Source organism: Dromiciops gliroides, chromosome 6 (genome assembly GCF_019393635.1).
Source record: "Dromiciops gliroides isolate mDroGli1 chromosome 6, mDroGli1.pri, whole genome shotgun sequence".
NCBI classification, from domain to species: Eukaryota; Metazoa; Chordata; class Mammalia; order Microbiotheria; family Microbiotheriidae; genus Dromiciops; species Dromiciops gliroides.
This window is the reverse complement of record NC_057866.1, coordinates 13,454,096-13,480,287: the sequence shown is the minus strand read 5'-3', so window position 1 is coordinate 13,480,287 and position 26,192 is coordinate 13,454,096. Positions and strand designations below refer to the sequence as shown.

The 26,192-nt window shown below is 50.4% G+C and overlaps 1 protein-coding gene across 6 annotated transcripts in view; it reads right to left on the bottom strand.

Annotated features, from left to right (window-relative positions):
• The window catches only part of SYT7 (synaptotagmin 7), a 90,548-nt gene that overhangs the window by 56,182 nt on the left and 8,174 nt on the right, over nucleotides 1–26,192 (bottom strand). The gene's annotated exons all lie outside the window — the stretch shown is intronic.

Below are 26,192 nucleotides of genomic sequence, written 5' to 3'. Positions count from 1 at the left end.
TCTTGAGTTTGGGACCACCAGCTCCAATGGGTGATAGAGTTAAATGCATCTGCTCTGGCCCCAACAATTCCTGATCACTTCCTGTGGTTGTAACCCCAGCTTTCTGTCTCTCTCTCTCACCCCTTTCTCTTCTCTGATAAATATGGAAAGTGGGAGGGAGGAATAGAGAGACCTTAGATATGCAGAGGGGAGAATGAGGGAAGGACTTCTCAAGGAGGTGGCGGCAGAAGTGGGCCCTGAAGGAAAAGAAGACTCAGGAGATCGGATTTAGAACAAAAACGGACCTTACAGACTAAGACCAATGCCATTTTTACGGGGAGGAAACTGAGACCAAGATCACACAGGGAGTGAGTGGCAGAACCAAGGTCCTAACCCCAAGACCTGACCTCTAAATGTAGCACTCTTTCCACACCTCCCCCCCAGGTCAATTGGCTGAGAAGGGCAGGTGAGAGGGAGGCAGGAAGGGGAGGGGAGGGAGATGGGGAGGAGGCAAGGGGAATCTATTGCCTGCACATCCCTGTATATTTCATCCATCAATCCATAAAGCATCTACTATGTTCAAAGTACCTCTTCTCTTTAGTCTTTCCCAAAAGGATGACTATTAATTTCAAGGCTTTCTGTGCCTTTCAGGATTCTATACCTACTGCAAGCCAAGCTGGCTTTCTGGCATGATAAATAATAATAATAATAATAGCAATAATAATCAATAGCGTTTATACAGCACATGAAGGGTTGCAAAATATTTTATATGCTATCTTACTTGACCTCAGAACAATCTTTGGGAAGTAGGTGCTATTGTTATCCTGATTTTACAAGAAATGAAGTGAAGTGACTTACCCAGAGTCACACAGCTAGCATCTGAGGCAGGATTGGAACTCGGTTTCCCCAGAGCACGTTATTGATACTCAACTCTGAATGAACTAAATTCCTCTCAATGGGGAAGGGGCCATGTGCTGGAAAGACCACTGGATTGGGAGTTGAAGGAGGAACATTTGAACGTGCCTTGGTTACTTCCAACCTTAAGGGCTTGGCTGGGCAGGTGACTTCGATTGGCCTGGTTCCCTCTCTGCACCATGAGGGAGCTGGCCTAAGCTTTGTGGGAGCATGTGTTCTAAAGCCCATGATCTTATGACCTCCATGGCATGGGAGATCACCCCAGGGACCACTGGGGACCAAGGAAGTGAGGGATTCCAAGAGGCAGAGCCAGTGAGGTGGCAGCCTGTTCAAAGCACAGAAGTAGGAGATGGAATAGCCTGGTCCCTTGGCTCGGTGTCAGCCCTGTCCACCCCCAAGAGAAATAGGGGACGCACCACCATGCAGTCACTACTGCTATCCAGCAGCACGGTTGAGTTAGGGCAAGCCCAGCTGTGGGAGAATCAGGCAATGGGCATTTAGACTGAAGAAAAGCTGTTTTTCCAGCTCCCCACATGGCCCCAAGTTCTCCCAATTGTGAGCAGGGGAACAGGCACCCCCACCGGGGAGGGTTGCAGAACATTGTGTGGGTTGCCTGAGCCTTGGCCTGGGTATTCCACCTTAGAAACCTCTGGAAACAAGGTGACTTCTAGTTACTCAACAAGCTTCCAGACAGCCGCCACCCCCCACCCTCTCACTGTGACCTAGCTGTCGCCCTCGTCTATCTTACTCCTTCCCCCCCCTCTTCCTTTTGCACCTCAAACTCTTCCTCTTCCTTTCCCTCTCCAGGCGCCAGTCTCGTCTGCCCGCCCCCCCATGCCCAAGGCAAAGAGAGCTCTCTTCTCTTCCCTTCCTGGTACTCCTACTTACTATCCTGTGTTAAAAGGCACCTCCCCCTCCCTCCAATCCTGCCTTGGCTCCCTCTACCTCCAGCAGGTCTCTCTGGAAAGTCTTTCTGGAGTTCTGTCTGGGACATGCCCACCTCCCCACTCTTGTCTGCTTCAGTTTATGAGTCAGCCCTGGAGGCCAGGGCTGGGGACCGGATGCCTGCTAGCTCCGCCCACACTTTCTTTCTCTCTCTGATTCAGAGATAATGCCTTTTAACTTTCCCCAAAGAACAAAATGTGCCCTTTCCCCGGCTGCTTCCACTGGGGCCTCTGGCCATCCCTCTGTTACCTTCTGTGATGATCAAACTATTAATGAACATTTATGTAGCACTTACTGTATGTTGGGCCCTGGGGATACAAAGACAATATTGAAACAGAAACGCACTTAAAAGACCTTACTTTCTAAGAAGGGAGACAACACGCACTTGTTTTTTCTCTCTCTCTCTCCCTCCACCCCTCCCCCCTCTCTTACACACACACTCTCAAAGCCAATGAGAGGTAGCCCTGGAGGAGGAATTAGCAACATGGGGAAGAGGGGAACCAGTCAAGATTTAATGAAGTGGCACTTGAGCTGAACCTTGAACCAAAGCATAGCTGCCCAGAGATGGAGGAGAGAGGGTGGAGCATTTCAAGCTCATGGCATGGCATGGCACCTGGGTGGCAAACCTTCAAGAATCCAGGAGTTTGTTTTTTCTGAATAGATACTCCCTCATGGTCATCGAATCATAAGTTTTGGTCAGGAGGTGACTGCAAAGATCAAGTCTTTCCACAGAAGAGGAAGCTGACTCCCAGAGAGGGGAAGAGTCCCCCTCCCAAGGTCATACAAGTATTAAGGGGCAGAACGAGGGTATAGACCCAGGCCATCTGATGCTGAAGCCAGCCCTTATTCCATGACAGTCTGTGATGCCACACTACCTCATCACAACTCTCTCCACCTTGGGGATCTAGTTTTTCATGAGTGGCTGTGGCCAAGAAAGGTGGGTGCCTGATGGCCAACTCGACAAAATCGACAAATCTCCCTCCACTGGTCCATGGATGACAAGAACAGTACACGTCACCAGAATGCCATGTAGTACCTGCCAAAGCTGAAACCTTCTTAGCAGAGTCAGAGAGAACCAGGCTCACCTCCTTAGTCTTCAGTGGAAGAACTAGCAAACAGGTGATGACTAATAAATGCTTACAATCACCTCAGTGACAACCTCTCTGGGCCTTAGGTTCCTCATCTTTAAAAAGAGGGGTTGAATGGGATGACCTCTAAAGTCCTTTCTGGACTCTGACCCACTGGAATAACCCACTGGAATAACCCACTGGAATAACCTCCCAAATGGTCTCCCTGCATTCAGCCTCTCCCCCTTTCCAATACATCCTACACCAAGCTGCCAAAGTGATGTTCCTGACATCCAGGTCAGACTATGGCCTCCCCTTGCTCAAAAAGCTTCAAGGACTGGCTTCTCATTACCTCTAGGACAGGCTTCTTAAGCTGGTGTCCATGAACCCAGCTGGTTTTCTTGGTTTTTGTTTTTTGGGTTTTTTTTGTTTGGGTTTTTGGTGGGGCAATGAGGGTTAAGTGACTTGCCCAGGGTCACAGTACAAGTCAAGTGTCTAAGGCCAGATTTGAACTCAGGTCCTCCTGAATCCAGGGCTGGTGCTTTATCCATTGCACCACCTAGCTGCCCCCTGGTTTTCTTATTAAAAAAAAAACATTTGATAACTTTATTTCAATATAATTGGTTTTCTTTGAAATCACACATGTTTTCTTTTATGCAATTAAAATGTTTTCTGAGAAGGTGTCCATGGGCTTTATCAAACTGTCCAAGGGATCCAGGACACCAAAAATGTGTTTTAAAAAACCCCATGGTGAGGATGAAATATAAACTGCACTCATTGGCACAACTAGGCTCCAACCTTGATTTCCAAGGTGATCGTGTGTCACCACTGGTCTGGAGAATGGGTGCCAATTAACATTTAAATGCCCCTTTGAGGTTTCCAAAGCACTTCATACATATGAACTGACTGTAGCTGTGTCCCAGCAGCCTTTTCAGGTAGTGCCATCATTATCCTCATCTGGGGATGAGGCTCAGTGGGGTTCAATTCTTCTCTAGCATCACAGACAAAAAGTGTCTACAGCAGGGTTAGAATCCAGGTCTTCCTGGTTTCAAGTCTAGCCTACTCCAGATCTCTTTTTGCCTAAATGACAAAAAGAAGGTGGAACTCCTTGAGAGTAGGGATAGGTTTGTTCTTTTACCTGTGGTAGAAGTATACTAGGTGCTTAATAATTGCTGTTGATTGATTGATTGAGGCAATGAAGCATAGGTAAAGGCCTCCTGGAAGCTGATAGAGTTCAGGAGAGATGAAAGGAGAGGACAGGACAGGACAGGAGAGGACAGAAGAAGAGAGGAGAGGAAAGGAGAGGAGAGAAGAGAGAGAGGAGAAGAGAGGGGAGGAAGAAAGGACAGGATAGGACAGGAGACAGGAGAGGAGAGGAGGTGTCTTGGGCCTGCTAGATAGGACTCTTGTGAATTGTGGTGTGACTTCACTCGAGTCGCTGCCCCTTTTCTCTGGGCCATGGCTGTTGGCTCAGCTGATGGAAGCTAATGAGGCCACCTGAGTTCATGGGTTCCATCCCATGGTCCAGTTAGCACTAAGCTGTTCCACAGCCACAGACAGGGCCAGCTGATAGCCCAGGCTGACACAATAAGTCACAGCCATAGGGAAGAGGCAGGGCCTCTGAATGAGAGGGTAGAAGGATCACTACAAACCCTTACCATTGTCTTGGAGAAACAACTCAAGAACTTTATGCAGTGGAAAGAGCCTTACTAAAAGCCAGAATACCCAGGTTCCAGACTTTGTCACTGGCTTGCTGTGTGACATTGGTCAAATTATCTTCCCTCTTTGGGCCTCAGTAAAAGGAAGGAGCTGTTCACCTCTTTGGTTCTTTGTAAATGCATGGCAGCCTACAAGTGTTATCAATAGTGTCTGCCTGACCTTGGACCAAATCATTTAACCTCTTTGGACCTCAGTTTCCTCATCTCTATAATGGGGGTGGTGGTGGTGGATGACATAGCCTGTGAAGTTCCTTTTAGCTCTAAATCTATAATCCCATAATCCATGGAGGATAAATCCCGAACATGCAGAGATGGCACAAGTAAGGAGAGCAGGGAGAGCAGAGTGCTGAGTCCAAGAAAAGGAATGATGTTTACAAGTGCAGGCACCTCAGGGCTCATGGGTGATAGTGAGGGGGGAGGGTGCAAGTGGTAGTCCTGGGTGTCCATAGTCCTGGGGAGAGGCTCACCTCAGGGGAGAGCCCTTGCCAGGGCAGTGCTTCTGCTCCTGGACTCCCTCTCATCTCCTCTGCATTGCTATGATTTATAGATGAAGAGAATCAAACAAGGGCAGACGGCTGCAGAGGGGCCCTGGGGGAGAGCTGCAGGAGACAGGCAATGGACTTCTGAGGACACACTCTGGGACTACTCTGGGACTGGGAGACAGAGGGGGAGAAGGCTGAAATGGGTATGTGTACACGAATGCACACGCATGCGCACGCGCGCGCGCGCGCGCACACACACACACACACACACACACACACACACACACACCCCTTTCATGGAGATACCCATGTGATCCCAGCTTCTCACACACAGCTGTACATGAAGACATAGACTCATCCATATGCCCATGAGGCTATGGGTATATGGACAAAGGCAGACTCCTGAGCATGCCCTGCCAGGAATACCCTCCCCCTCTCTTGCCCAAGTCTCCTTTTTACTTTAAAGTCTGGCTTTCACAGCACTTCCACCCAAAAGTCCTTCCTGATAACTGAGCTGCTGCTGTTCTCTCTCTTCCTTTACTTTGATATCCATTCCACCTGACACTGTAGTGTAGTCAGAGCTTGAAGACCTGAGAGATTGCCTATTCCATTCCCACCTCCCCAAAGTGGAAAGAAAGATTAGGAAGCCAAAGGCAGATAGTTTAAGTGACTTGTCCAGGGTCACACATACAATAAGTAGCAGAATCAGGATTTGAACTTTTGTTCAGATCCAGAGCTCTTCCCACATCAACACAGCTTCCTCTTCCTCCTTAGTCATCTTCCTACTTTGCTTATTTGTTCAGGGGTTATATTCCTTGACTCACTTTCATCCTATGTGGAAAGTAAGTTTCTTGAGGGCAGGGTTGAGGGTTGTTTCTATCTTTATATTAATATTATTGATATCTATCTTGATATCTTTATGTCTTTTCTATCTTTAGATTAACCCCTAACACAGGGTATTATGCATAGTAAGTACTCAACAGCTGCTGCTGAATTGAACTGATTCACTTCAGGGTCTAGACCACATCATTGGCACCTTACAAATACACTTATGTTTTTAGAAATGCCTTGTTGCAGAATTGCTCCCCACCTAGATGGGGGAGCTATTCTACCGTCCCAGGCATAGCTTCTAGCACAAGGGAGAGAGCTCCTAGTAAGGAGCCCCTACCTGAGTGATCCAAGAAAGAGCTGTAGAGTAAGTGAAAATGTCCCTTAACGTGGTTAATAGTTTACTCAGTATTTTGCATACATTCTCTCCTAATATTATTCCCATATTACAGAGGAGGAAACTGAGGCTAAGAGAGCTCAGTCTTAGAACTAATGAGTAGTGGAGGCAGGGGCCTTATGAGTGTTCTTTCCACCACGCTATAAAGTGTATGTAGACCCAACAGCCACAGAATATGCACATCCTGCTTAAGAAGTGACCGAAAGACATGCCCAGACTTCCTTCCTTCTTTCCACAACTCCCTGGAGGGAACACAGCCTGGGTTTCTTCAGGTTATGCTCCTGTCCCTTTTGCCCACCCACATCCTTCTGCCCATGAGCCCCCTCCACGAGATGACCACAGAGTAAGGGGAATGCAGCTCCACGGTCGGTGCATAGCAGAGGTTTCTACAGAGACCCCCCTTCCCTCCCTCCCCCAGGAATGGCCACATTCCTGCTGTCTTTTTGAGAATCCCTCACCCACTTAGACAGAAGCCAGCCAGATCCAGATATCACTGAAGGGGGCAGGGCTTCAGTTTATGGGAGCATAATCCAGGGCCTGAAAAGAGCTCAAATAGGAACATTATGTAAAACAAAAGGTATCAATAAAAGTAAAAAGAAAGAGGCAGTTGTGGGGTAGGGCTGAGGTTGGTGGAGCACATATTTTATTCTGAGTCGACTGGAGCTCTCCATTGTACTGATCATTGCTGCTATCCCTGTTTGCCACCACTGTCTTCCTAAAGGTTTCTAGGAGCCCCTACTCCAGGAAAGGGGTAGGTGTTAGGGGCCAGAGAATGCATGCCTGGCCCAAAGGGATTGACCTCCCTCAAAGCAAAGTGGCTTCCTTGGTAGCCCCACCCAGCTCCTCCTGCTGACAACTTGATTGTTTTAAGTCTCATAATCTAGATACCCCCCAAAGGGGTGATGTAGGAGGCAGAAAGGACCCCTTGGGTAGCTGCTGTTGAGTGATTTATAATCTTGGCAGAGGGAGTGGGTAGTCATATAGGGCTGGGAGAAAGAAGAGAAGAATAAGGGACATTCTGGACCCAGGAGCTGCTGGGGATGGGGGGTGGGGAAGGACTGTCTCTCTTCCAGGATCCATCTTTGGCCTTTTTAAATGTTCCTCTATTCATTCCTCTACTGGAAATCTGTGAGGAGGTGGGTACTCAGCCAGGATCCAGGGCCCAGGGAGGGGCAGGCAGGAGAGAGGAGGGAGCAGGACAGAGGCGGAGGCTGGGGGCGGAAACCTGAGTGGAGCTAAACCCAGGGCTAAGGCTGCCAGGCAAAGGCCTCAGCTCCACTTTCCTTTGGAATTTCCTGATTCCTCTCCAATTAAAACCTCCTCCTCCTCCTGACCACCCACCTGGGAAATTGGAGGGGGGGGCACCAAGCTTTCCTGTGTGAAGAAAGTAAATGAAAAGGAAAAAGGAGAGAGACATAAAGAAGTGGGGGACAGGGGAAGGAAGGAAGGAGAGAGAGGGAGGAGGGAGGGGGAAAGAGAAAGAGAGCAGGGAAGGGAGGAAAAAGAGAGAGGAGAGAGAGATGAGGGGAGGAGGCAAAGGGGAGGGAGGGAGAGAGAGAGAGAGAGAGAGAGAGAGAGAGAGAGAGAGAGAGAGAGAGAGAGAGAGGAGTGTGCTTGGGTTTCCATAAAGCCCCTGCCCCTCCCCCAGCCCCTCAAGCCACTTTTTCCTGGTGTCCTTCAAAACGGATGGCTTGGAGCCTCCGATTCAGGGCTAAGAATGAGCCTGGGGAAAGTCTAGGCCCAGGGGGAATTGTTTTGGAAAGTTACAAGCAGCTGAAAATAGGGGCTTAGCAAAAGAAAGCCTCCTCAGCCTTGACTGAAATAAAAACAGATATAATGTGTGAGTGAGAGAGGGAGGGAAGGAGGGAGGGAGGCAGGGCTGGCAGAGCTGGATGCAGACAGTTTAGCATTCACAAGAGAAGCCAAGTGAGTAAACAGCAAATGAAGGATTATCCTGATCGGTGAGGGATCTGTTCCAGCAAGAAATTGGACTGGGCCATCTCGAGATTCACATGCGCCTGGATTCCTCACCAGGCAGCAGGTGATTCTGCTCTGTCCCCCACACTGTCCACAGTAATTGAAAACAGACCCAGGAGTAGCATTCCTTGCCTTTCGTCACCGCCCTCCCTTTTCAAGAAGGGATCCAGGCCTGCCAGGCTCTGCTGCACTGCAGCCCCTTCTAGATCCCCCACCCCCAGTCACATGCAGTCTGGCTGTGCATCTCCACCCGAAGGGTGGCCCAAGGCCACCTACCTGAGTGGATGAGGGTCTGGAGGAAACGAAACTCAATCCAATCAACATTTATTAAGTGCCTACTACATGGAAGGCCCTGTGCTAGGTGCTCGGGGTACAGAGATGAAAAATGACATAGTCTCTACCCTCAAGGAATTTACAGTCTAATAATGGAATACAGCATGTACACAAGTCTGATGCAAGGCAGAATTTGATGGAGGCAAAAAAGAGATACAGGCAAAATGCTGTGAGAAAACCCAAAGAGGGAGAAATCAGTAATATTTTGGGGGGAGGGGGGGTCAAGGAAAGATTCAAGGGCTATGGATGTTGCATCATAGTTCTGCCTTGAAGGAAGGGAAGATTTCAACAGGTAGAGATGGAGGATGACAGGAGGCTAAGACAGTTTGGATGGAAGCTAGAGAAATATCAAATGAGTCTGGAGGCAAACTGTGGGAGATCTTGAATACAGGGTCTGGAGTTTAAATTTTATTGAGTAGACAATGGGGAGCCACTGAGTATTTGGGGGTAGAGAAGTGTGATTATGGCAGCAGCAGTAGGAAAATTATTTGGGAAATGGTGTGAAGGATGGATTGGAGAGGAAAGAGAACAGAGGCAGGAACACTTGCTAAGAGGGTATTACCATAATCTGGAGAAGAAGAGATGAGGTTGATTACAGTGAGAATGAGAAGGAGGGGCCAGATATGAGAGATATTGCAGAGGTAGAGAAAGACAGGACTTAGCAACTGATTTCCCAGGGAGGGCAGTGACATACAGGGGAAAGTCAAAGATGACTCCAAGGTTATGAGCTTGGGTGCATGAGAGAATGGTAGTGCCATTAGGAGAGATAGAGAGGTAAAGAGGCCGCCTGTGGATTGGGGGCAGCTTTGCAGAGCAATGATCATTGGTGCCTGCACTCTCTTTAGGAGGGACATGGACAGGCTGTCAGCTCTGAGGAATGAGCTGAGGGCCTGATGGGCGGCCAGAAAGAAGACAGGCCTGAACCCACTCACCCCCTGCCTGGGAACCTGATGAGATGCCTGGGCAGCCGTGAAAATGATCACGTCCAACATAACAGCAGGGGATCTGGGGGAGAATGAATCCAGATGGAGGGCAGCTCTTGTCAGGCCAGTGGGGTGTGACAAGATCAAGAGAAGTGTTGTGATTAAGTACAAGCCTTGACCACTAGTTACTCCCATTAATAATGCATTGCTATGCCAAGTTCTAAACTATCATCTATTGTTATTAATAATACACAGGGTATGAAGCAGCTCTAGTCCGAATTATTCAGTGTTTTGCATCCTAGGATCTCAGAGCATTTTTTAATATTTCCTCATGCTGACCTCACAGTCAAACTCTTAATGGACAAGGGCATCTGCCTCTCCTTGGGGCCTCCCACCTGATGCACTATACATTTGAATATCACATGGTTTGGTGATATTTGGCTCTGACACCAGGGCCTTTGGTCTGAGCTCAGAAGTGGGGCAGCTCATGCAGAAAGAGGTATCAGCTTTTCCAGAACAAAAGCTCCCAGGACTATAATGAAGCATGAGATTTTTGAGCCTCAGAGAGAATGAGGGGTGGGAGGAGCAGAGTGATTATTGCTGAAACAGAGAGGTTCTCAGGGCAGTGCCCTTAGAGGACACTCGAGGGTACTCAAACAGCAGGTGCCTCTGAGCTCTCCGTGGTTCTGAAATCTGCGCTTTCCCTAGCTGCGTAATGCTGTCCGTGGTTCTGAAACAGAGCTCAGCAGCCGGGTGGCTTCCCACCCAGGAATAAGTGTTGATTCAAGCCACTATTTAAGAATAACCGCAGAGGTTTTTTCTTGTTTGTTTGTGTTTTCCCCAAGATGAAACCGAGGTAATTTGTTCCTTCTTCCCCCAACATATTATCATCATTACCAACATTGCAGCTCAAATTTCTATAGTGCTTTAAGGTTTGCAAAATACTCATGACAACCTTGTAGGGTGGTTAGATAATGCAAGTACCATTATTCCTATTTCTCCAACAGGTCGTTCCTGAGAAAAGGATGGGACCTGACAGAGTAGCAAATATGTCCCCAAATCCACTTCCTTTTTTACCTTCCCAGATGCGGATCCTTTTTAAAAGCTGACCTGTAAGATCTTGGACATTCAGCCTCTTGAGTGATATTAGTGTCAGCCAACCTTTTAATGGTGATCCAGAGGGTATCTGTGCACCGACTTGATACCCATGCAATAGATTCTAATTAATGGATATTACCTAAATGCCTGAGACTCAGGATAAGAAAGAGCTTCACATTTCTTCCAGGGTCCACCAACTGATTTTGCCAGATTTCAAATTCCTTACCCACCTACCCACCAGTAGGTAGAAGGAGGACTGTTCTATATTTAATACTTACTCATTTTGTGGTCTTAAACAATGAATTTAACCTTCTCTGGGTCCCAATTTCCTCATGTATAGAAAAAGAACTGAATTAAATGATCGTTAAGCATCTATCTCAGTTTAAAAATCAAATGATTGTATATTTAGACCTGGAAGGGGTCTTCAAGGTCATCAAGGCAAATTTCTTAATTGTACAGGTCAGGAAACTGAGGCCCAGAGAAATGAAGTAATTTGCACAGTATCACACAGTTAAGAAGTGTCTAAAGTAGGATTTGAACCCAAGTCCTATGACCAATGAGAGGGATGGACAGGGTAGCAAGTTTCAACTGAAATAAACGACATTCTAACAATTAGACTTATCAAATAATGTAACTGACAGCCTCTGGAGGTAGGATTATTGGATCCGGAGAAGGAAGGGGCCTCAGAGATCATTTAGGCCAACCCTCTCATTTTGTAGAGGAGGAAACTAATAAATGTCTCTTCTCCAAAGAGGTTGACAGAGGCTAAATGAGTCCTTGTCAGCATGTGGCAGGACAACTTCATGCCTTTTCTAGAGACCCTAAAGGGAGACCGCTGTTCCCCTCTACAGACTAGAAATCTCTTGAAGGCAGGGACTCAGCCATTTTATATCCTTGTATCTCTACACTGAGTGCAGGGCTTTCCACAGAGTGTATGTTTATCAGTGTCTATGGAACTGAATGGAATGCTGGGGGCTGGTTCTCAGGGAAGAATACTGACTTGGGAGTCATCTGAATCCTGGCTCAGTCCAAGTGAGGAAGCATTTATTAAGCATGACCTATGTGCCAGGTGCTGTCCTAGGCAGTGGGGAGGTAAAGAAAATAAGCAGGGCGGGGAGGGGGGACAGCTCTGCTCTCAAGCAGCTTACAGTCTACTTGGGTAAAACAACATGGGCCCCAAACACCAAATGTTAAAATAGATACAAGATAAATACCATGCTCTGTAGGAAAGAGAAAGCACTGGGAACTGGGAAGTGGGGGCAGGGGGAGGGTCAGGAAGGGCTTTGTATTGGAGGTGCCACTTAAGATTCCAAGAGATGGGCAGGTTGTGGCCTTCTCTCAGAGCTAGAAGTGGGAGCTGGAATGGATCTCACCCTTACAAGCTGGGTGTCCCTGGACAAGTCATTTCTCCTCCTCTGAGAGCTCAGTTTACTCACTATCAATGGGGATTATGAAGGAGGCTCTTTGCAAACTCTAATGCTCTAGAGAAATGAGGGCTCTTGGAGCCTCTTGACTCTAACATTCCAGGAGATTCAGACCCTTTTCATACTGAGCAGCCAAAGGAGACTTAAACCTTGTCTCCCAGCAGCTGATGGAGGACTCACACCTTGGTATGTGGAAGAGATCAGTCCGTCCATCCATCACCAAGTGTTTATTTTGCATCTGCTAGGAACTGTACTAGGTGCTGGTGATACAAATACTGGCCCAGCATGCCTCGGGGAGGGTGAAGAAGTGAGAGGCAGCTAGCCAATGACTCTTTCATCATGCCCACCTCACAAGCGGCAGAAACTCTGGCGTCTCCCGGACCCCAGCGAAAGGCAAAGGATGGGGGTGGGGTGGAGCTGAGTGCAAAGGCACTAGTCCCAACAGTGGCTCTGACCCTGACCCTGAGCATAGCTCGCCTGGGTTCAGGTCCCGGGAAGGCACCCAGCCCAGGAGGGAGGACAGGAGCAGTAGACAGCCCTTGCTCCACCCCGCCCTCCCTGGTGGGCCATCTGGCCCGCTGATCTGAAGCGTCTCTGCTCTTAGGCATAACCGCTCCAGACCCCCAACCCAGCACAAGGAGCCGAGCCAGCCCGGCCCAGCCTCGGCCCTCCCTTACTCCGCCACCTGCAGAAATCAAGCTGTCACTGTCAGGGTATGCTGAGCCTCAGCCCCCCAAGCCCCCCAAGGAAAGGGAGGGGGTGCAGAGAGCAGGAAAGGGAAGAGAAAGGAGAGTGCAGCAAAGAGAAGGAAAGAAGAAAGGAGTCAGAGAGAGTAAGAAGAAAGAGGAAGGCAGGAAAAAAAGAGGAGAAAGGAGAAGAGGGAGAAGGGGGAGGGGGCAAGAAAGAGAAGGAGAAAGGGGAGACAAGAAAGAAGAAAAGAAGAGACAAGGAGGGGAAGTAAGAAGGGAAAAGAGGATGAAGAAGAGAAGGGAAGCAAGGGAGGAAGATGAGACAAAAACAAGGAAGAGAGGATGGGAGGAAGAAGAGGAAGAAAAGGGGAGGAGGGAAAGGAAAGAGGAGAGGGAAGAGGAGGACGAGGTAAAAGCAGGGTTAGGGGATGGAGAAGGAAAAGGGGAGGACAGGGAAGAAGGAGAAGAGTGGATGGGGAGGAGGGGAAGGGAAGGGAGGGGAGGGAGGGGAGGGAGGGGAGAAGTCGAGGTGACCGCAAAGGAAGAGGTAGAAGAGAAGGGAGAGGAGGGGACCAGGAGGAGGAATTCTCTTGGCCACAAACCTGGCTTCCTCACCAACTACCACAGACACAAAACCACCCTCCCCTTCTGAACATAGAGTCCCAGTCCCCCCCCCCCATAACCATCCCACTGGTTCCACTCTTTGAAGCCTCCTGTGGGTCAGCAGGTTCTCTGGATCCCCCCCCCCCCGCCCAAGTCCTAACTCCTTTCCATAGACACACTCAGAGTCACAAACATTCACAAAGAACCCCATCCCTTGCTCTATCTACCTCCTCCCAATACACTGAATTGGAGAGGGGGGTGATCCCAGGGGAGAAATTAGTGATTCTGTGAGAAGCCCACTACCCTGGGGCATTTTTCCAACTACAGTTACAAGGTATCCTGGAGAAACTGATCTCATGAGGAGACTAGGTATCATAGTAGATAGAGCACATACCTGGAATTGGGGAGACCTGGGTTCAAATCTATCTTCTGACCCTTAACTGAAATTGTAGGATCCTGAGTAAGTCACCTAAACTGTCAGCCTCACTTTTACATCTTTAAAGTGGGGATAGCAACACTCACCTTCCAGGGTTGTTGGGAGGGTAAAATGAAATCACTGGAGAGTGCTTTGCCATATAAACAAGAGTGATCAGGAGACTGGAAATTCTAGAGGCACCATCATGTTTTGTAACTGCTTGGTCTCTGAACCTTTAACCCAACATGTTTCTTCTAGGGAGAGCAAGGAGGCTGAAGGTCAATCACTACCCTTCCCCTCCTCCAACCAGCTCCTCAAAAGAGGCTCTGGACACCCACAGACACAGAGAAATTCCTCTCCCAAGGCCTCTCAGCTCAGTCAGGAAAGAAGAGGGGCCCTTGGCTGTCTGTGGGGTGGCAGGAGTACTGGCAAGGGAACTGAGCCCCCAGTAACCAAAGGAAACCCAGCTCTAAGAGATGGAGGAAGGATGGGGGCATATTTTGGCTCTGACCTCAGCTGACCCCTTCTCCCCCATGTGCCCTTTCCTGGAATTTCTTTGGGCATCTCCAACTCAGTCTCATTCTAAATAATTTTTTCCAGGCAATTACTTTCTGCTAATTAGCTGGAGAAGCTGCCAGTCCCTGGGCCTCAGGCTGACCCCCTTTTCTGGCTCACTGTGGGGGTTGGGAAGGAGGTGGAAGCCTGGTGTTCTGGGCAGCAGCGGAAAGAGAGGTGGGGCCCTGCCCCTAGGAGAAAGATGGCAGCACCATGGGCACCAGAGCCCATGGGGACCCTCTGGATTCTGCCAGCAGCCCCTCGCCAGCCTTCCCTGAGTGAGGAGTTCATCTACCCAGCCAACTGCACAGCTGGTCTCCCCCCGGGTATCCGGAAGCGGGCCAGCACAGGGTGTGATCCTGAGGGTGGGCAGGGGGCCAGAACCAGAGGGGCCGGGGACATGGATAGGGTAACAAGGGAGAGACAAGAGGCAATCAGACAATGGCAGTGAGCCTAGAAGAGAGAGGAAAAGGAGAAGGAAAGTGGAAGAAAGGTCGGGAGAATGAGCATGACCTAGACAGAGGGGAGATGTTCCCCTCTGGGTGGGGGAGAGAGAAGGAAATGGAGCATGATGGAGCAGAGGAATATGGAGAGAGAGACAAAGGGGAAGAGAAGCCAGACACAGAGAGAAGCTGGGGGGGGGGCATTAATGGGGAATAAAAAGACCTGCAGGGAGAAGGGAGATGAAGGAAGGACAGGGGAGGAAGGAGAGGAAGTAGGTAGAGACAGAGTGAGTGGAAGGAGGAAATTGTGGCAGGAAAATCCGGGGAGAAGGGGAGGAGGGAGAACTCAAAGCAAGGAGGAAGGGAGGGAGGAGGAAGGGAGGCTGGAGTGACAGCTTCCCACGGCCTGGCCCACGCCATGAGAAGGGCTCTCTCCACGTCAGTCCCCCACTTCACGTCAGCGTCCTTGAGCCTTCCCTAATGTCAATGCCCAGGCAGCCCGGCCTGTCCTCCCCTCTGCCAGCCATGGCCACAGGTAGAGAGCAGCCGGGGAGAGCTGTGCAGGGCAATGGGCCAGCTCCCGGCCTGAACCAAACTGGCTGGATTGGGCCTTCCTAACTGGGAAGGGCAGGGTAGGGACGGGCAGCCTGGGCCCCTCACCCGTTCTGCTGAGGCCTCCAGAAGGGCAGCAAGCACACCGCTGGCCCATCCTCACCAGCCCGGCCATCGGCCGGGATGTCCTCCCACCTCATCGTCCACCAGTCCCCCTGGCTTCCTCCCTTCTGCAGGAGGCCTTTCCTGGTGCCCCCCGCCCGGCCCCGCCGACTAGGCCTCCCCTCTGTAGTTACCTTCACCTACTCTGTATCTGGCTAGTTTGCACAGAATTATTCACAGCTCTTCCTCATTAGAGTGCGAGCTCGCTGAGGGTCGAGACTTTGGGGCCTTTCTCTGTATCCCCAGCAGTTCACACAGTGTCTGCCACAAAGGGCCTGCAAGCTGCTTGTTAACTGACTGATTCTACAGAGCGACCCAGCTCCTCCCCAGAGCAGGCCGGGCACAGCTCCGAGCTCCAAAGAGCAGAGCATCCAAGGGTCTCAGCTACAATGTCCGGTCTAGAAACAGGACAAATGGGCCTCACACTCCCACCCCTGCCTAGAGCACTAGCATGCCTCATGAGGCCCTGATTCCGGGGCCCGTCCACCTGTGGAGAGCCTGGGTTGAGCTGGTAATGAAGCCAACATCAACTGGGCATTGGGGATGAATAAAGCCAAGAAGACGGGGGCGAGGCATTCCTGGCTGCCCCATGGCACCCCATACCCGAAGCAGAAATCACCAGCAAGAAGAGGCCAGGCTGGGAGTGGTGAGAGAGGGAGGGATTTCTGGGCCACCAGAGCTTTTCTTAGTCTAAACAGTCTTGGAGAACCAGAGACATTGGATGGGAGAGAAGAACAGAAGAACCTGGATGAGAATGAGGAAAAACACCCAGCCGCTGTGTCTGCACCTGAAGCCAGGAACCTTCAGGGCCTGGACCAGCCCTTTTGGACCCCTCAGGTCCCATGGGAGACATCAGACCTGTGGGGATCACAGAGCTGACCATCCATCGTATGAGTGGCCAGTCTGCATTTATTAAGCACCTACTGTATGTCAGGGCCTGTGCTAAGTACTAGAGATACAAAGAAAGCCAAAAACCAGTTCCTGCCCTGGATGGGGAGCTGAAAGACCTGGATTCTAGTCCTGGATTTACCATACTTAATTAATTATGGTAATTAATTAATTATTAATTAATGACCTTGGGAAGTCACGTCCTCGCCCCCTTCCCAAGCCTTTGTTTCTTCTGGGATCTGATGGAACAGCGAGGAAAGCGCCCTGGATTTGGCACCAGACAACTTGGATTCAAATCTTGTCTCTGCCACTTGTTCCCTGTGTGACTTGGAGGAAGTTACTTGACCTCTCTGGCATTCATCTTCCAACTTTCCAGCTGGGCTCTTCTGGGCCTGCCCAGCCCTTCTGAATGACCCCATTTCCTGTGCCAGAAGTGAAGATGGCACCTGCTCCAAGAGCATCCCCTTCCCCTTGTGCATGGAAGCATGGCCATGTTAATGAAGGCTCCCCATGCTGGTCAGGATTCTACACGTCCTCACACACATTTGCTGTCACGTTCCCCATGGGGGGGCACCATTGTGCAAACATTAAGCCCCAAGTCAGAAGTGAGTGGTCCCTCAGAAAGATCACTGGCTCCTGGGGCAGAAAGCTTGGGTTCGAATCTCACCTCCTACCTTGGGTTAGTCCCTTAACCTCTCTGAGCCTTGGTTTCTTCATCTGTAAAATAGGAGGGCTGGACCACGTGACCTTCGAGGTCTCCTCCAGCTCTAGGTGCAGGGGCTTATGAAAGTTCTGGGGCCTCAGTTTCCTCGTGTGCAAGTTAAGAACAGTAGTATCTGACATGACTAGACTTGTAACTCTGTTAATTCAGCAGGAATATTTAAGGCAGGGTTATTATTGTTAGGAGAGTGTTTTACAAGCTTCAAAAACACCAGAGAAATGGGAATTCTAAGGCTTTCAAGTGTGTCCCTATGCACAAGCGGGCCAGGAGGGGCAGGATCCATGTTCCTACCCACGGGAGGGGACGTGTTTAGGCCCCTTCCCCTTGACACATGTGCACCTGGGTGTGAGAAAATTTCAAAACATGCAACCCCTCCTGGGCAAGCTCACCTGCCTACGGATGCTTCCCATCAGAACGGGAGTTCCTGTGTGCCTGGTGCCTAGCACTGTGCCAGACTCATAGTGAAGGCTGGTTAACGGATGGATGATGCACAAGGATGCTTGCTGGCTGGCACCTCCCTGCCAGCCTGTCCTGGGTGCAAGCTGGGTCCCTCTCACTCCCCTCTCCTCATGGGCGCCCCGTTCTTCCACTCAGCTGTCTCCTCCCTGGGCCCACACAGCCCCATGAGTCCAGGCGCTGGCATGAGAGATCAGAAAGAGCCCTGGATTTGTAAGCACAGGATCTGGGTTCAAAATCTAACCTAAGAAGCCTTGAACATAATGCTTCACATCTCTAAGGCTCTGTTTCCCCATCGGTAAATTATAGGCACTGCTCTAGGAAGGAGTCTTAGGATATGAGTTCAAATCTCACCTCTGCCACAGACTACCAATATGACCTTGAAAAAGAAACAATAATAATAACATCTATGGAGCACTTTAAACATAGTATCTCATTTGGTCTCACAACATCCCTTTGGGGAGAGGCGCTATTGTCATTCCCATGTTCTGGATGAAGAAACTGAGGAGGAAAAATGAAGAGATTTGCCCAGGGTCGCAAGGCTAGTGAATGTCTAAAATTTGAACATAGGTCATCCAGACGCCAAGTCCAGCTCTCTACCCACTGTTCCACCTAAATTCATGAAAGCCGGTTCCTTTCTCTGTGCCTTGATTTCCTTACCTGTTAAACAGGGGGCTGTGCTGGGTGGCCGCCAAGGTCCCTCCCAGCGTTAAGCCTATGGCCCTGTAGCTAGCTCTTTCAGATTGAAAGCCAATGATCTGTGAGCCCGTGATAGGGCCAGGGGCTGGAAGGATGCCAAGGATGGAAGACAGGAAGCTCAGGGGCTGCCTCAGGCATGTTCCCACATCCGGGCCTACTCATGTCAACAGGTACAGCCAACACACGCCCATGCCCACCCGACCAGGCGGGGAGGGCCGGGGGAGGCTCCTGGCCAGGGCTGATCTCAGGAGCCAAGTCTGGGACCAGGCGGCTGCACAGAGAGCCGAGGCTGGGTTCTGAGGGCTCACAGGCCCACGCAACCTACTTGCCAAGCTGGAGTCTCAGAGCTGAGCCTGGGGAGAGGTGGGAACTTAAGGGCGGTGGTTTGGAAGAGGGAGTGGGGCTAGACAGTGGCAGAGGGAGGGCAGAGGTTGGGCAGTGGAGTGGCCCTCCCCTCTCCCTTCTGACACCCACCCCGCCCTGTCCCCCTGTTCTCTTCTCCTCCCTGCCCAAGCAGCTTGGGAGCTTGGGGTATTTTTAGGCCTCAGCTGACAGGCTGTGAAATCACTCCCTTCGCACTTCCCCAGTCAGGAGAGGGATGGGGGGGAGGGGGAAGAAGGGATAGGGGCTTAGGGGGGCCACACACAGTTTATTCTCCAGGCCTGCAGTACTGGGGAGGGTGGTAAAAGGAGGCAATGTTAGAAGAAGACTTCTTCAACACCACGCCTCCTCCTTCTGGTGAGAAGCCCCATCCCCAGAAAGAGGGAAACTGAGGCACCACCCCTCCAGGGATGTCCAATGCTCCAAGTCCTCTGGATCAGGGACAGAGGGCCCAGGATGAGGGCTGTGGGTTAGAGTGATGCCACCAGGCAACAGAGCCACAGAACGGACCACTCTCCATGAGCCCAACTTTGGGGGACCCGTTCTCTCAAGGAGGACTTGGATGACCTTCCTGCCCTGAGACCTCCAGGGCTCATGCCTAGCAGCCCCCCACCCTCTGGCCAAGATGTTTCTGGAGAAAAGGCACAGGGGCTGGATTAAGGGAGTCCCTTGGCCCTTGGCCAAGAGCTAGCCAGCTGTAGGGTCAGCGCCTGCACGTGCACATGGGTCAAGATGGAATGACAGCAGTCACTATGGGATGGCAGTGGTGACGAAGCATGAGGAACACCCACGTGGCTGAGAACACAGGGCTTAGAATCCAAGAAAATCCCTGGAGGGGCATTGCTGCCTCTCCCAGCCAAGAAACACAGAACACCAAAGTAGGAACAGGAAAACATGGGGATTGAGAATGTCAGGGCGGGAGGGGCTTTAGAGCAGGGGATGTTAGAGCGGGGGAAGGGGGCCCTGGCACACAGAGCATTGGAATGAACGGATGAACAAAGGAATGAACAAATGAATGAATGAACGAACAAATGGATGAACAAATGAACGAACAAATGACCGACTAAATGAATGAACCAATGAATGAATGCTTGATTCCCCTTTGGACGGTGGCTCTTTGTCATGGAAAGGACCCTGGGATCAGAGACAGACAAACAGGGTGATGGTCTTGTTTCTGCCATTTACTAGCTTTATGACCTTAAGTAAGTCATTTTTTGAAACCGTTTCCTTCCTTTATCGATGAATGAATGAATGAATGAATGAAAAAGCATTTATTAAGTTCTTACTATGTATGTGCAGAGTACTGTTTCTTTTTTTTGCAGGACAATGAGGGTTTAAGTGACTTGTCCAGGGTCACACAGCTAGTAAGTGACAAGTGTCTAAGGCTGGATTTGAACTCAGGTCCTCCTGAATCCAGGGCCAGTACTCTATCCACTGCACCAACTAGCTTCACCCTAGAGTACTGTTTCAAGAGCTAGAGATACAAAAAGAAAAGGAAGACAGTCCCAAGCTGGAGAGACAATCCAGGGACTCCAGCTGAAAGTTTGATAGTAAAATCCCATATTCCTCAGGGTGAGCATCAAAGCAGGTGACAATGACCATAGGAGGGCTCTTAAAACATGAAACATGACTTCAGAACACAGGCCTAGACATGCAAGGCAGTTACACCCAATGGGGCCTCCTCTTTTTACAGACTGGGAAACTGAGACCTAGAGGTGACAAGCAACTCTGGGAAAGTCCCACAGGTAGTAAGTGGTAGAGTTGAACCCAGGTCTTCCTCTAAATCCAACGTTCCTTCCTTGGCACCATGCCTGCCAATGTAGGAAGGGGCCTCAGAGACCCTTTGATGTTATAAGGGAGGAAAAGTGAGGCAGAGAAAATGTAGTCACCTGCCTAGGGCCACATGGCTAGTTAGTGATAGAGATGAGACCTGAACTTGAGTCTCCTGATGGGCGCGGAAGGATCTGCCTCTCTCCTCCGGATGGAGGTGAAGTCTCCCTTGCTATTGCTCCCCTGGGCAGGGGCCTACATCTCGTTTTGGCATCAGGCCCTTGGACCCTCACCTACAGAGGGTATCCCCGTAGGTACAAGCTCTCCTAGGGAAGATGGGTACCTTGAGGGGAGGTACAGACAATTCAATTCAATCAACACTGACTAAGCACCCACTGTGTGCTAGACTCTGTGAAGCCACATGTTTCCTTGTTGGGGGGATGTCGTGTGTACCTACAACCCCAAATTCTGATACACATATGTGCATTCCAGAGGCTGGGGGGCAGGCACATGGCCTCGGGTGATGCTGGGAAAAGGTGGGAAGATCTCTTTGGCCCAGCTGTGAAAGCTGGTCCTTGTGCCAGAGGCTGTGGGCACAGAGAAGGGGGTGGCACTCCGAGTTGCCCTGGAGACAAGCCTGGCATTCATGGGTACTCAAGCTCAGCCTTAGCAGCCAGGGGACATGCCATGTGGCGCCCTGAAGGTTCTGTTCTGTTGCCCATGGGCCCAATCTAGAACCTCTGGGGCATGGCAGCCTCATGCGCTCCTGACAGGAACGTGGAAGTGGTGTTCCCTTAAGAGAAGGATGTTCCCAGCCTGGATCTGTGCCCCTGGGACACCACCCCCTCTGCCAAATCAGGACCTCATGCCTGGAACTGTCTGCCCCATCCCCATTGACCCAGGTCAGCGTGGCTCAAACTCCATACCCAAGAAACCTTCCCCACTTAGCCTGGAACCCCCCCCCCATCCCAAAGCCCCTTATCGTCACAGACCGATGGCTTCTATACAGTCCTGTAGGAACTTGGCTGGGGCCCAGTTTGTCTCCCACTTAGATGGAGGCTCCTGGGAGTGGAAACAATCTAGAGACCATAGACGGAGGAACAGGGTCCCTGTTGTGCCACTTCCTTGCTCTGTGACCTTGGGTAAGTCAATCCTTGTCTTTGAGCCTGCTCTTCTTCCTTTATTGAATGGGGGTGGGGGGCTGGACCATAGGATTCACTCTTCCTATGAGCATTTATCTAGGAAAGGAGCTGGCTGTGGGCTCAAAGGAAACAGGTTCAAATCCCTCCTTGGGCATTTACCACCAATGGGTCTCAAGTTTCTTCATCTGTAAAATGAGTGGATTGGTCAAGACCTCTAAGGTCCTTTTCAACTTTAAATCTTTGACCCCTTCTCACAGATGTGAGAAGGCCTCTGGTAGATCCAAAGAGAAATATTGAAAAACACAGTCAGTCCACAGTCCCTGTCCCGAAGAAGCTTCCAATCTAGGAGGGAGGCATGTCCAAAGCCAACTTGGAAAAAGGGCATGAGTGGCACAAAGTGCTATGAGATCCCAGCTGGAGGCCTTCCTGGAGAGACACTGCAAATGGGCCTCTGGAGCCACCTCCTGCTGCTAATGTCTATGGTTCTAGATCAGAAGCTCTTTGAGGGGTGCGACCCATACCCAGCCTACAGTGCCCGAGGCACATCGCATCATACACTCTGAGCAGAGCAAGACCTAAGAGATGAGGAAATGGAAGGGAAGGGACTGGTCCAAAGTCACACAGTCAGTAGACAATGGAAGGTAAACCATCTGCCATTGCAAAGCCTTGCAGCTAAGTCACAGAACTGTAGCATTCTAGAGCAGGCTAGGGGAAGGGAATAAGAATGTGCAGAGTGCTTACTGTGCACCCAGCACTGTACTATGTGCTCATTCGGTCCTCACAACAACCTTGCGAGGCAGGTGTCAGTATCATCCCCATCTTACAATTGAGGAAACTGAGGCAAACAGAAGTTATGTGACTTGCCCAGGACCACACGGCTGGAAGCTAGATCTGTCCTCAGGTCTTCCTGACTCCAGGTCTCAGTTATTTTTGTGTCATGTCCCCCTGGGATAAGTCTGGTGGAGCTGCAGACCCCTTCTCAAAATGCTGTCTTAAAATGCATTAAATTACAAAAGGAAACCAATTCTACTGAAATCAAGTTATCAGTTTTTCTAAATGTCCAGACCCCTGGCTAAGAACCCCTGCTCTAGAGCACGGCTTCTACTTTTTCTACTTGAGACCCCTTTTTGCCTGAGATGTTTACACTGGGTTTATAGGTATATAAATAGGCATAGAAATCAAACATTTATTGCCCAATTTCCCCTGCCCCTATATGGGGTCGAGACCCAGAGTTTAAGAAGCTTTGCTCCATAGGAATCCCCCCTACAACATATGTGGCAAGTTCCTGGTAGACAATAAGTGCTTAATAAATGCCCCCTTACTGACAGGTCTTTCAGTTTCTGCTTGAAGGCCTCCAAAGGGGGGGGGGGCTTCTCCTTCCCATGATTCCCTCCAGGAGTCAGGGCTCCTTCTACTCCACGTGCCACCATGCTTTGGTGGCTATGACAAAGGCTGAGGTGGGCACCACCTACATATACAGGACATCTATGCTAAGGCACAGATCCTATGGCTGTGGGCAGAGGAGGGGCCCATAACCACTGGGCTGGGGGTAGGGAAGGGAGGGGGAGAAGAGAAATCACCTGTCAAGTCAAACCCTGACTGGCTCCCAGGCCCAGAGGCCTGGTCTCAGAAGCTGCCTCTTGAGCTGATAGCCAATAACTAGGTTTCCCCCAGAAGTGGCCCATGGAGGGACAGACCCCCACACTTTCCTAAACTGGATGTCAGCTGGTAGGGAGAACCTTAGGATAGGGATTGGGGCAGTGTAAAGGTGGAGATGGTGGTTGGGTCTAGGCCAGCCCCTCCTCAGAACACAGATCCTTCCGCTCCCTCCCCCACCCCCAGCCCAGAGGGAAAACCAGAAAAGTGGCTTAATATTAATGATAATCCTCTGTTTTATTACACAGGCTGCTAGGGTCTAACGGGAGGAAGGCCAAAGAGGGACACCCTCCCCACCATGGTCAGCAAGGAGCTGATGAAAGGCCAGGGAGCCGTTGGGAAGGACCCTGAGGCCACTGGGAGAGGGGAAAGTGGACAGTGAGAGCCCAAGCAGTGGTCCTAGGGGCAGAGGTGGACATCGAGAGCCTAGGCAGCGGTCCTAGGGGCAGAGGTTCAAGCAGCCGGAGAAGGCCTGGCCTGAGTGATGGCCATCCATCCCCCCACCCCCTGCCCAGCTTCCATGGACCTGTGGTAATGAGACGGATCCAATTTGTACTCAGGGCCCCGCCGGGAGCAGCTGCCGAGGCAAGGTTTAAAGTAATTTAATTGGACACATTAGCTACACAGTTCTCTTCTCTGCTTCCCCCTTGAGCTCCCTCCCATCGGTGCCACCCCCAACTCCTCCAAGCCTGTTCCCAGGAGCCTGAGCTAGGGCCTCCCCCACACATAGGCCTTCTCTCCCCCTGTCTTGAGTCCTCTGGATGCCTTCTATGGCCTGACTCAGAACCCTTGGCCTGAAGAGTATCCTAGAACTCTAATCTCTATCCTATGGTAGAGAATGTTCTACACTTCCAGAGTTCTAGATCACTAGCCTAGCCCATCGTTTCATCATTTTCCATGCTCTGGACCACCATCCTGTCAAATATTCATTCTTTCGGATATATCGCCTCTAGAATTCCCTTCTCTCCCACTCTATTTCCATCCCAGCCTGGAAACAGCATCTTCGATTTGGGAGGGACCTTTAGGACAATATAGGCCAGGCCACTCATGATACAGAAGTGGACAAAGACACCCAGACGGAAAGTGTGGCCCAAGGTTCCACAGCTGGTGAATGACAAAACAAAGGCTTCCGGTCAATCTTTGCCATTTACTACCTACTGGACAGTGGACAGGTCATTTAAAGTCTCTGGTCCCCCAGCTCCTCTCCTGGGAAATGAGGGGTTTCTAGGATGAGATTATTTCTTAGGGAGATAGTAGTCACTACAGTGGCTCTGGATTTGAATCCTGACTCTGCTGCTGCTGAACAGCTCGTGTGACTCTGGGCAAGTCACTACCCCAATATGGGCCACAGCTTCCTCAACTATAAAATGACCCAATTGAACTAGATGGTCTCTCCCGGCATCAGTGTTGTAGAGTCAGAAGTACCACCTTGATCCGTTGGTGTGGGCTGAATACCTAGGACAGGACCAGTGTCCATCTCTGCAGCTCAAAGGTCACAACAATCTTCCTTCCCAGCTTTTTAGCTGAGCCAGAAATTCCCACCTGTTATTTCACATTAGTGCTCTCTCGTCCCTCCCTCTCTCTATGATTCTTCTTCTTCTTCTTCTTCTTCTTCTTCTTCTTCTTCTTCTTCTTCTTCTTCTTCTTCTTCTTCTTCTTCTTCTTCTTCTTCTTCTTCTCCTCCTCCTCCTCCTCCTCCTCCTCCTTCTCCTTCTCCTTCTCCTTCTCCTCCTCCTCCTTCTCCTTCTTCTTCTCCTTCTCCTTCTTCCTCTTCTTCTCTCTTCTCTGTATCTCTGTGTCTGTGTCTGTCTGTCTGTCTGTCTGTCTCTGTCTCTCTCTGTCTCTCTCTGTCTCTGTCTCTGTCTCTCTCTCTCTCTCTCTCTCTCTCTCTCTCTCTCACACACACACACACACACACACACACACACACACACACACACACACACACACATGTTCCAGCAGCAGTTGATTTGATTTGTCTCTGTTAGGCAGTTATCATATAAATGAGTAGATGTGTAGACTGACAACACAAGTACTATGGGAGATGGCCAGGAGGAGACCAAGCCACAGGATGATCAGTTTATAAAGCTTGGGATGGCTGATTCAGAAAATAGCAGATGGGGATGGGGGCTAGGGAGACACACAGCAACAGCCTAGACACCTCTGAAAGAGGGATCCCACTTGTTCTGCTTGGCCCCAAAGGACAGGACCAGAAACAATAGGCCCAAGTTTTAGGTGGTGTAGTCCAGCTTAGCAATTATGAACTGTCCAAGACTGAAATGGGCTACCACATGGTGAAGAGGTTGGTCCTTATTGGAAACCTTCAAGCAGAGGCTAAATGTCTACTTATATTAAGTATGTAGTAGGGCAGCTAGGTGGCCCAGTGGATAAAGCACCTGCCCTGGATTCAGGAGGACCTGAGTTCAGATCCAGACTCAGACACTTGACACTCACTAGCTGTGTGACCCTGGTCAAGTCACTTAACTCCCATTGCCCTGCAAAATAAATAATTTTTTTTTAAAGTATGTAGTAGAAGAGTTTTATGGTAAGGGTCAGGTGCAACAAGATGACCTCAGAGGTCCTATCATTATGACATTCTATGTCTGAAGGCCCCTCCCAGCTCTGACATGCCCTGCTCTAAGGCCCCTCCCAGCTCTGACATCCCCTGTTCTAAGGCCCCTCCCAGCTCTGACATCCCCTGTTCTAAGGCCCCTCCCAGCTCTGATATTCCCTGCTCTAAGGCCCCTCCCAGCTCTGACATTCTAGATTCTATATTCCAAGATCTCTCAGCTCAGAGCTTTTACAATCTTGTGTTTCTCCTTTCTACCCCCAGCTCTGATGCCACTGTTAGCTTTGGGCCTGGCTTTTTTTGGCCTGCTGGGGGCCCAAAATGCCGGAGGCCAGTGAGCAAAGGCATGGCAGGACCCTCGGGGCTCCAGGGGCTGGGGATAGGGGGAGGGGGAGGCCTGGAAGG